The sequence below is a fragment of the Tupaia chinensis genome, unplaced genomic scaffold (genome assembly GCF_000334495.1).
Source record: "Tupaia chinensis unplaced genomic scaffold, TupChi_1.0 Scaffold000270_2, whole genome shotgun sequence".
Taxonomy (NCBI): Eukaryota; Metazoa; Chordata; class Mammalia; order Scandentia; family Tupaiidae; genus Tupaia; species Tupaia belangeri.
Window position 1 is genome coordinate 288550 of NW_006159751.1, and position 12030 is coordinate 300579.

General features: G+C 45.4%; 2 pseudogenes; both read left to right on the forward strand.

Moving 5' to 3' along the window:
* Window positions 1–1308, forward strand: part of LOC102471825 (M-phase phosphoprotein 6 pseudogene) — a 2603-nt pseudogene extending 1295 nt beyond the window's left edge.
* A 7549-nt stretch (window positions 1309–8857) lies between these two features.
* LOC102496094 (pre-mRNA-splicing regulator WTAP-like) lies at window positions 8858–9359 on the forward strand (annotated as a pseudogene).
* Window positions 9360–12030: the final 2671 nt, after the last annotated feature.

A 12030-nucleotide genomic window follows, 5' to 3' on the forward strand; every position in this document is an offset into this window, starting at 1 on the left:
TGAACTAGTGGTTGTACCATTTAATGTTCCTACCAGCAATATACAAAGGTTCTAATTTCTCAGTATCTTTGCCAGTCCTTGTCATTACTTTTAAAATAGCAACTAACTTAGTAGGTGTGAGTTAATATCTGTATCTAATTGTGTTGAGTAGCTTTTCATATGTTGATTGGTCATTTGTGTATCTTTGATGGAAAAATGTCTATTTAATTTCTTTGCCCATTTTTCAATCGGGTTGCCTTTTGTTGTTCAGTTGTAGAAGCTCTTTACATATTTTGGATATACGCATGGACACATTTCTTTGTTCGAGGGTGTATGTCCTTGCTGGTGGAGAGAGACAAGAAAGGGAAAATGAGAAAGCACTCCCCATGAGGGATGGTTATGCCACAACTTCTTTTCCTCCGTCTCTCCCGTCTTTCACAATTTTTGGTACACATGTACACATGCCAGGAGTGTTTTTCAAGCCACTGGCTCCAGGACTCGAACTACACAGTTGGCCCTATGGGGTTCAGTCACCTTAACCACCACACCACTGGCTGGCCTAATATTTTGGATATTAGCACCTTATCAGATATGTGATTCACACATTCTTTCTTTTATTCTGGAGGCTGCTGTTTTACTCTATTGATAGTGTCCTTTGATGCATAAAAATTTTAATTTTGATGTAGTCCAATGATCTATTTTTTTCCTTTGTAGCCTGTGCTTTTAGTACTATATCTAAGAAATCATTGCCAAATCCAATATCACAAAAAAATAAAATCACAAATTTTTTAAACTTTATATTTTTAACCAAGTCCTCCCCACCGACTATTAAGAATTCTTTAAAATTGGCTGGTCTGGGAGCAATATAGCGGCCAAATGCAAGACCAAGTTGTCCAAGAACCTGCTGCTCATGAAGTTCATACAAAGGGAACTGGACTCAGAAAGCAAGAAACATCTAGAAGAGGAAGAAAAGAAAATCATTAGTGAAAAACACTGTTTTTTGGATTTTCCAGAGCTAAGGAGAATGAGAGTTTCATAATAGAAGAGCAGAGTTTCTTGTGTGAAAATCTCTATGAAGATGGTCAAGATTTAATCCCGAGGTTGAGAACGTAATGCTGCAGGTGAATGCCAAGAACAAAGAAGACATTGAAGATGAAACTACAGCGCTTGATGTATCAGACAAAGAAATGGCTAGAAGATTAGAAGACCTTGGTGGGGACAATTGGAAAAAAGTGTGCCAAGAAGAAAGATCAGGCTACTTATGAAGAGGATGAAAATGGAGACATAAAAGCAATTAAACCAAAAAAGATCTTAAAACCCCACGATTAAAATGGATGCCTTAAGACATGGCTCAGGGATGCCTTGTGAAAGTTAGTAGCTTATTTTGGAGCTCATCCTGATGGGGTCTCTATAGTTATTGGTACTGTGATGTCTATTTGTTAAAAAAGAAAAAAAAAATGTAAGTTTTCAGAAACATGCTGTTTTTGAAACAGATGTGTGAAGGATGTTAAACATGCCTTGCTTAGTGGTATTCATTAGGACTGAATTTCAGCCCTTGGCCTTCACGTGTACAGAGGTATCGGGTAGCTTTCTAAAGATATTTTGACCTCGCCTTTTTTTATTTTAAATACAACCATCGATCTTGAATAGACTCATGTAAGTAAATACCCATATGTAAGTTGCCCTTATATCTATATTTCACTTTAAATTGTTAATCATGCCAAGCCAACTCATACAGACACTTTGGAATCAAATGTCATGTTATATGTAAATATATCAAGAGCAAACCTGCTTCTCCAGCCTTATTATTTGCATGCTACCTGGTCATTGTCAGTTAATAGTATTATGATTTTGATTTAAAGCATTTACTTAATTTTTTAAAAAGTTCTGTAAGGGACCAGCAGTTAGTGTAATGGCTATGTTGCTGGACTCCCATGTGGTCGACTGTGGTTCGAGTCTCGGACACAGCTTAAACTCACACCGGCACGTGTGTGTGCGTGCCCAAGATCCCAAGAGAAGAATGGAGGAGAAGGGAGTGAAGCCTGGCCATCCCCCCTGGGGAGTGATTTCTTGCTTTCTATCTCTCTCTCTTTCTGGCGAGTGCACGCGCCCTGTAGGAAAAACCTCTCAAAAAAAAAAAATATTATGTGACACACTTCTGTTTTACATGCTTTTTTCTTTTTTTTAAGAGAGAGATTTTTGCTATAGGGTGCATGCGCTTGCCAGAAAGACAGAGAGAGACAGAGAGAGATAGAAAGCAAGAAATCACCCCCTGGGGGAATGGCCACGCCACAATCCCTTTTCCTCTATCCTCCTCTTGGGATCTTGGGCACGCACACACACGCCTGGCATGAGTTTAAGCCACCAGGTCTGGGGACTCGAACCGTGGTCAACTACATGGGATCCAGCGACATAGCCATTAAGCTAACTGCTGGTCCCTGTTTTACATACTTGTTCTATTATACTTTCAAATAACAATTTTAGTCTAATTCAAAATGTAATTTTTATCAAGACAGTAACTTTTAAAAACTCAGCCATCCATTTAGAATATGATGATGTATTGGGGTCGGTAGGGGGCATGGTGGTTAATGGCGCTGGACTCCAATATGGCCAACCACAGTTCAAGTCCTGGACATGGTGGCTTGCTTTCTCACTCTCCCTCTCTCTATTTCTCGCTCTGTCCCTCTCTGGTCAAATTAAAATAAATAAATAAGTAAAGTTGAATAAAATAATTAAAAAAGAGAATATGATGATGTATTAGTTGAACTATAAGAAATGCTTTTTATGGGTCAAAAACAATCATCAATTTCTTAGGATATAGACTAGTAGCATTTGCCCCTGACGAGGTCAGCTCCTAGCCTGAACACTATTCCAAATACTAAATACAGAGGCTCTTTGGATTAAGTGTCTGTGAGTGTGCGTGTGTGTGTGTGTGTGTGTGAGTGTGTGTGTGGTGTGTGAGTGTGTGTGTGAGTGTGTGTGTGTGTGTGAGTGTGTGTGTGTGTGTGTGTGTGCGCATCTTTCTGTCTGGAGATAATATACTTAGGACTTCTGAGAATTACTGATGTCATTTAATTTTTTTTTTGGAGAGGTTTTTTCTATAGGGTGCATGCACTTGCCAGAAAGAGAGAGAGACAGAGAGACAGAAAGCGAGAAATCCCCCCCCAGTGGGGATGGCCATGCCGCAATCCCTTCTCCTCCATTCTCCTCTCGGGATCTTGGGCATGCACACAAACAGGCCCGGCGTGAGTTTAAGCCACTGGGCCTGGGACTCGAACCGCAGTCGACTATGTGGGAGTCCAGCGACATAGCCATTACGCTAACTGCTGGTCATGCTGTCATTTAATTTTGTACCCAGCAAATAAATGAGGGGAATTTCTCCTCTCTCCCTGAAAAAAAAAAAAAAAGAATTATTTACAACTATTTATAAAGTAAATCATCCATAATCTCAAGATGCGTGATGCATATACAATGGCTCGTGTTTGGAGGGGCCTCCTGTTCCCATCACCTTCAACACCCTGCTTCAGCACTGCCTCGTCCACCACCAGGCGGAGGCGCGGGCACAGCTGGAGGGCTTGTTTCTACCAGGGCAGCATCCCACTCTGCCCTTCCGCTCTCCCTCTCCACTTTTCCTCCTCTCATGGCTGTACTGCAAAGCCGCGCAATGGGCTTCAGGACTTGTCTTCCAGTCCCGCTCCCTACAGCCCCCGCTAAGGCTTCCTGCTTTTCCCCTGGAGCAGGGCCTGGGTTGTCTGATAACCACTTTGGTTTCCTGTTTGGTTTCCATCCTCTTCCTTCTGGACATACCAGGCAGTGAGTGTCAAATTTATAAAGAGGGTTTATATTTGGAGAGGAATTTGGAGTATCTCGATCTTTATGAGCTTTATATTTGGAAATAATTTCAGATTTATAAAAATCGTACAGAGAATTTCCATATACCTTCACCTAACTATCCTAAGTATCTGTGCTTGCACCGAGACAGCACCCCATGTACGCGGTGATTGGTTATGTCCCCGTACACACCCGTATACGCACACACACACATATAATTATCCAAGTCAAGACATTAAGATTGATACGATATTATTATATAACCTAGAGAACCTATTTAGCCAGTTGTCCTAATAATGCCCTTTTCAACAGTTAGAGAAACAGTTTGGGATTCCTTCTGGACATGTGGGAAAGGGTGGGACAGGGCAGCGGACAGAAGCTGAGGAGCCCAGGCTGCTGGGAGCCCTGCCTCAGGCTGTGTGCTGGAGAGGCTCCACACCTGCACCCAGGCATGAGAGCAGAGCCCTGGCCTGCAGGCTGCCTCCTGAGAGGAAAGGGCCTCCGTCCTGTGCTTCTCGCCTTCCTTCCAGACGGTTACTCCTCATCTCTGAAGTGCTGGCCAGGAAGGTAACTGTAGTGATACAAACCCAAGTGTCTCCACCAGCTAGAAGCTGCTGTGTCAGAGCACACGTTCTTTTGTTTGATAGTTGCCAGAAAGTGCATGTGTCATCCAGAGAGTGATAGAGACAGAGAGACAGGGAGAACCCCACTTCCCACCTCCCATGGAGTGTGGTCATGCCACAATTCCTTCTTCATTTCTCCACCTGGTTAGGATTTAGGACACACATGCCCAGAATGTTTTTCAAGCTGCTGGGCAGGGATTCGAACCATGGTCAGCCATGTGGGATCGAGCTGCCCTAACCGCTAGGGCATGGGGCAGCCCCGGGGCATATATGCATCAGTCACACTATCTATCTAAGTTGTGGGTCTGCCACTTACTGGCTGTATGATCTTGGCAAAGTTTATTTATTTATTAAACTTTTCTTTCTTAAGAGTTTTTTTTTTTTTTTTTTTTGCCTTAGGGTGCATGCACTCACCAGAAAGAGAGACAGAGACAGTAGAAGGGAAGGTGAGAAATAATGCCCTGGAGAGGATTGCCTTGCCACAATCCCTTCCCCTTTCTCCTTCTGGGATCCCAGGATCTTGGGCCTGGTGTGAGTTTGAAGTCACCAGGTCTGGGACTTAAACCATGGTTGGCCCTGTGGGAGGCCAGCTATGTAACCGCTATGCTATCTGCTAGTCCTTTTTAGAGATTTTTACTATAGGGTTTGCCTGAGAGACAGAAAGCAAGAAATCACCCCTGGGGGGGATGGTCACTCTGCAATCTCTTCTCCATTCTCCTCTTGGGAGTTTGGAGACACAAGCACACATGCCTGGCGTGAGTTTCAAGCTGTCGGATCTGAGACCCCAACCATGGTTGACTATGTGGGAGTCCAGGCCGCCTGCTGGCCTTTGGCAAGCTTTCTGAACAGATCGGTGCTTCAGTTCCTTAATATGGGAAGCGAGTACCTCATGCATAGGACGGTGGCGGTCCGTGGCTGGGGAGAAACGGTGCACATGGAAGGGCTTAGCATGGTGTCCGGCAGCGGACTGTGCTCACCGCTCACTGCATTACAGAGTACAGCGATACGTTTCTGAGGACGCGGCAGAATCTCTCTTCACCACCACCTGCCACATTACTCTGAAATGGCGGCGGGAGCATCATGAAACTAACAGTACTGGGTTGGGAGCACCACGGAAGGGCCAAGCTGGGAGGGGGAGGGTCCCGCGGGGGTCATCGTCTCAGTGGTTACCTCCCTCACTGGAGCACCCGTGTCTGACTTCCTGCTTAGACTTTTTCAGGGATGCGCTGGGTGCTCCCCAGGAGTAGCGTTGCTACAGCCCTTTATCCAGCCGTTACCCAGTTTATGCCTGGGTTATGTTTTAACCAAGTACGACTAAACATGGACAGAGAAATGGGGAACAGCAGATGGCATAATGGTTACGTCCCTTGACTCCCACATAGTCAACTGTGGTTTGAGTCCTGGACCTGGAGGCTTAAAACTCACACCGGGCATGTGTGCCCAAAATCCTGAGAGGAGGATGGAGGAGAAGGGATTGCAGAATGGTCATCCCCTCTGGGGGTGGTTTCTTGCTTCCTGCCTCTCTGTCTCTCTAGTGAGTGCATGTACCCTATAGAAAAAAAAACTCTCAAAAAAAAAAAATAGAAAGAAAGAAAGAAAGACAAAAACAAAAACAAAAAGCACACAGACACAGCAGTGACTGTCATGAAGGCAGAGTTTCCACTTAGCGACCTCTAGGAACAGGAGGCACAGCATCCTGTCTTGGTGTGTGAGAGTGTGAGGGAGATGGTGGGGTATGGATTCCAGACTGGTTGCTTTGTTTATCAAAGATGCCCTCATAGGGGAGTCATTTGCTCTCTCTAGCAATTGGTTAGTCCTGGAAGGGGCGGCCTCTCCAGGTCCAAGGCCTCAAATGCCAGGGCATCAAGAATATGGAAGACTAGGAAACATAGTCAGTGCAGCGGCTCCCTGTCCCCATGACACCTCGTCCATAAGCCAATAAAGGGCATGCACTGAATTATACTCAGGTGTCTGCACCAGATTGAGCACTGTGAGGGCAGAGAGAGTGTCTTACTCATCGCAAAGGCTTGGCTCAAGAACGGTGACTCACTGGCAGAGGGAAGCTGATTAGCTCTGGTGGGCCATGGGTCATTGGAACCTCCCCCTGTGCCATCTGGGTGCCTGATCTTGACCATTGGAGACCTCCTTGGAGAAACAGTTCCATGGCCTCATTTGCTTACTTCTTCCATAATAAGTGAATAAGAGAATGAATTTAACATTTATTGAGTTCCTGTTGCAGGTGATTGTTCTAAGTGTTTGGAGTTACAAAGATAAATAAGACAAAATTCCTGCCCTTGAATTCACAGCCCAGAGGGAGACCTATGTGCAAGCCATCACTCCGCAGTGACAGAAGCACTCTGAGAACACCCAAGATTGCGGAGCAAACTGGGCAGGCGGTGGAGTGGGTGGAGTGGGTGGCTATGGCAGACAGTGTGGGTTAGCTCCACAGAACCTGTCTGCTCCACTACACAGTCAGTCAAGTGCCACATCCAACTTCCCAGCCTCTCTGCAGCCGGGAGCTATAAAATGAAGCTCTAGTGAACCAGGCTTGAAGTATACTGGCTCTATATCTTTCCTCTTCTTTTCTTCCTGACTGGAGATCGGCTGTGATGCTTAGTGCTATAGCAGCCATGCACAGCCACAAGGAAAAGGCTGAACGAAATGCAGTAAGGAACACTGAACCAATGTCAAATACCTCTGGATTTTTGTTTTGTAAGAAAAGTAAACTGCTATTCATTTAAACCATTTAAACCAGGCCCTCTGTTACTTGCAGCTAAGCTCATTCCAAATGGATCCAGTGGGAAATGTAAGGAAAGAACACATTTTCTACCTAGGGATCCCCTAGGCAGAAAAAAGGAGGAGGACATTTAGGAAGGAAAAAGCATAGATGAAAACACGGTGCAGAGAGAAGGTGCATCCTGCATTAAAGAGAACCAAGAGATGTTGGGTGTGTGGTAAATATTGTCTCCTTTGGTGCCTCACCTTGAACAAGACTCGGTGTAGGGCTCTGTGTGTGTGTGTGTGCATGCATGTGTGCAAGTATAAAAAAGTATAGGATATGGAGGCTATGGAGGCAATGGGTGGCATGGTGGTTAAGGTGCTGGACATTCCCACATGGCCGACCACAATTCGAGTCCTGGATCTGGTGGCTTGTTTTCTCACTTTCCCCCTCTCTTTCTGTCTCTCTCTGATTAAATTAAAATGAATAAATAAAATTAAATCAATAATTAAAAAAAAGTATAGGATATGTTCCTTCTATCCAGATAAGCAACTTTTTTTTTTTTTTTTTCCTGCAAAGGGGCCAGATCATGGATATTTGAGGCTTGGTGGGCCATCTGGTCTCTCTTATAACTAACTCTGTTGTTCTAGGGCAGGCATAGATGATATGTAAACGGGCGAGCACAGATATGTGCCAATAAAGCTTTATTTGTGGGCACAGAAAAACGAATTTTAAATAACCTTGATATAAAATATTTATATTCTATTTTTCTCAACTATTTAAGAATATACAAACTGTTCTCAGCTCACAGGCCATACGAAAATAGGTGCAAGGCCAGATTTGGTCCACAGGCTGTAGTTTTCTGACTCTTGCTCTAAAAGGCTAGAACACAGTTAGGGAAACAAAGTAGAAATCCAGGAAAAGCAGAATGGTGATGGTTTTGTGTCTTTCACATGGTGCAGAGGAGTTGGCCCTGTGGGGGGCGGGGACTCGGCTGAGTGGCTGAAGGAGCTGCAGCTGGGAGCATGTGAGGAGGCTCTTCCGTGAATTCTAAGTCAGAGTAGGTGGGAGAGTTTTCCAGTCTAGAAGGAGCACCCTGTGAAGTGTAGAGGCAGGGACTTGCCTGAAGGATTTGCATGAGGTGGTTTTGCACCTTGTTTTCATTTAGAAGCTGCAGAAATGAGGCTGGAGAGGTGACTGGGCTTCAGCCCCTGTGGTTGCGCTTAGTCTGTAGCCTCTTAGCAGAAAAGGAGGCTGGAAAACATCTGGCGAGTCTTGGCTGACCTGCCTTTGTGCTTCTCTGCTGGGAGCTGCCCACCCGGCCTGAGGCCTGCCTCATGGCAGTGGAGTTGCCTTGTCTCCTTCCTCCCGTCCTTCTCTCCCTTCCCTTTCAGGAACATGGAATGGGCTTCACGACCACTGGTTCTCACGATTAATAATATGCTATTTTGGGTGCAGAGTGGACCCCATACCCATGCATCAAGAGTCAAACCAACCCCGCCCTTTGGCCATTTTCCGCCCTCACAGAGCTTGCTGAGCCCTGGTGGCTGCTGGGTATGTGGTGGAGTCCAGGGAAGGGCCAGGGTGTGCCATGTGGAAGCAGCTGCTTCTTTACCTTGGAGCCTGGGCAGTCTCCTCCCTCACCTTTCTTCCCCAGGTGGGGCCTGATGGCGGGCAGTGACTGCGGCAGTTCCTTGGATTTAAGATGACCAGATATGAAGCTCTTCAGAAGAGGGGTCAAATGGATGAACCAGACTTCAAAGTTATGGCATGAGATTTGCTCATTCTGAGATGGAAACAATATGGAGCACATGAGCAAGCTTTGGAGGGCCAGTCCACAGATCTTAACTCTGATGGAAACTGGCTTAAGGGAGTCTGGCGGAAAACTGAAGCAACAACAACAACAATTTGCACGTAGGGGAAACATCTTGTAACGCAGCTACCAACCAAGTAAAGGGAGACGCCAAGCGTTCTTCAAATCCCGCACCTTAAGCAAGGGCAGCCGCCCAGTGTTGCCTGACTGAGATCAACAATGGCAGACCCAGCGATCAACTTGTTTTTCCTAAAAAATGAAAGGTTAACAGACTAAAGACAAACTGGAACAAGCCAGAAATGAACTGAGTGCCTGGAAATTGATGCCTGATAGAGGCCTGATGCTGTCAGACTGTCCCAAAGAAGTAGTCATCTCTGAAAAATCCCCCTTCTAGAACACGTAGACACTTGGGAAGAGTTTCTGTTTGAAGAAAACAAGGAGAAACAGAAGTCTTAAGTCTTTGGCACAGTATGAGCTCAGACAATCAGGAGGAATAAAAACCTCGAGATGTAAAATCATGCATTGAACATGTAAAATTCCAGCAAGATATATAGAAGGAATGCTGTTTTTTGTTATTATTTTTTAAGAGGTTTTTGCTATAGGATGCTTGTGCTTGCCACAAAGACAGAGAGAGACAGAGAGATAGAAAGTGAGAAATCACCCCCTGGGGGGCTGATCCCTTTTTCTCCATTCTTCTCTCAGGATCTTGGGTATGCCCACACACGTGCCCGGTGTGGGTTTAAGCCACTGGGCCCGGGACTCAAACCATGGTCAACTACATGGGAGTCCAGTGACATAGCCATTATGCAAACTACTGGTCCCCTGAAGAAACAATCTTGACTTTGAGCATAGTGACTTAGACTCTGTATGCCAGTTTTGCCAATAAGACTGTGGACTTCATGATTGTTATTGAACTTCTGGGTCACTACTCAGATGAGATACATTTTGCCTGTAAAAGGTTTATTTGCTAAGAATGAACTTTTTTTTTTTTTTAAAGGTTTTTGCTATAGAGCACATGCAATTGCTAGAGAGACAGTGAAAGGGAAAATAAGAAATCCCTGGGGGATGGCCACGTTGCAATCCCTTCTCCTTCATTCTCCTTCTGGGATTTTGGACATGTATGTGCTGGGTATGAGTTTCAAGCTGCCAGGTCCAGGACTAATAGTCATGAAAGAATCAAATCAGTACAAGCAGGGCATATATTTAAACATTTAATTTGTGTTCTTGATTGAGCCGTAAATTAGTGTGGTTTTTATCAAAGGTTCCTTCCTTGAATCAATGATTTGCTCTTTTGTTGCAAAAACTGTAGATAATCTCACTGAGGACTGCACAAACATGAGGGGGTGGCTCAAACGTCAGGTTTAAAGTGTTTGGCGCATTATAAACATTCATTTCACAGCTAGGTTGTGTAAGGCCATTGGCTGTGGTGAGACCTACTGCGTTACATCTTTTCAGTAGTGGACTTTATAAAATCCCCATTCCATTCAATAGGCACATGTTTAAAGAGCCTTGTCATTGACGTTAAAGGGGGAACATGCTCCTTTGTTGTATTTGGGCCTTTGGTATTGACTCTTGATATTAAATGTACCTTCGCCAAAAAAGAAAAAAAGAGTCAGAGAGATCCGAGTTTTAATCCCAGTGTCACTGTTTCTTGGAGAGATTTTTGCTATAGGACATGTGCGCGTGCTAGAGAGTCAGAGAGAGACAGAGAGACAGAAAGTGGGAAATCATCCCTGAGGGGGAATGGCCATGCCACAATCCCTTCTCCTCCATTTTCCTCTTGGGATTTTGAGCACACACACACACACACACACACACACACACACACACACACCCTGCGTGAGTTTCAAGTTGCTGGACCTGGACCTAAACTGTGGTCGACCATGTGGGAGTCCAGCTCCTTAATCACGATGCCACCTGCTGGCCTCCCAGCTCTGCTGCTTCTTCTTCTTCTTCTTCTTCTTCTTCTTCTTCTTCTTCTTCTTCTTCTTCTTCTTCTTCTTCTTCTTCTTCTTCTTCTTCTTCTTCTTCTTCTTCTTCTTCTTCTTCTTCTTCTTCTTCTTCTTCTTCTTCTTCTTCTTCTTCTTCTTCTTCTTCTTCTTCTTCTTCTTCTTCTTCTTCTTCTTCTTTTTTTTTTGGAGAGGTTTTCGCTATAGGGCGTGTGCGCTCGCCAGAAAAGTGAGAAATCACCCCCCAGGGGGGATGGCCATGCCGCAATCCCTTCTCCTCCGTTCTCCTCTCGGGATCTTGGGCATGCACGCACATGCGCCCGGCGTGAGTTTTAAGTCACTGGGTCCAGGACGCGAACCACGGTCGACTACGTGGGAGTCCAACGACATAGCCATTACGCTAACTGCTGGTCCCCCAGTTCTGCTTCTTATTAGCTGGTTGACTTGGAAGCTTATTAACATTCTAGTCTTCTGTTTGCCGTTTGTAAAATGAAGATATTTAAAGGAGTAAAGGTGGGGTTTCTGATGCTAAATCAGCTTATGATCAATGTTACAGCTTTCTAAGTGTGACTCAGTAATAATTTGAGATGCCAACCTATTCTTTTTAAGAAGTCCTTTCATTATCTCCTTTTTCTTTCCCTCATTAAAGGAGAAGCCAGTGCTGCCCATCTCTTCCCACAGGAAAGGTGTGGGTGGGGCAGAAGCAGAAGTGACCTGCACGCTTTGCAGGGCACCGTTGCCCAAAGTGGAAGCCCATGGAAGAACCCGGGGGTCTGAGCAGGATGCAGAAGGAAGAAGTGGTGAGGGAAGAACAGGGGAGGCAGGTAGGTCCTGAGTGCAGGGACCTAGACCTTTATCCAGGGTGGTGGCCCAGGGAGGCGGCAAGACCAGAGAGGAGTGGCCCTGTGCCCTGTCTGGGGAATATGGCAGAGACAGCCTCCAGACGCTGGCTTAGCAGATGAAGCATGGAGGAAATAGAGGCATGGGCAGGGACAAGAAAGACCCCTGGGCACAGACCTGCGAGCTGGCCGGCCGGAGAGTCACTTGGACTGAAGCGTACTTGTGGGGCACTGTGCAAAAATGACTAACATTGATTTTCCCCCCGGCCTGGAAGGA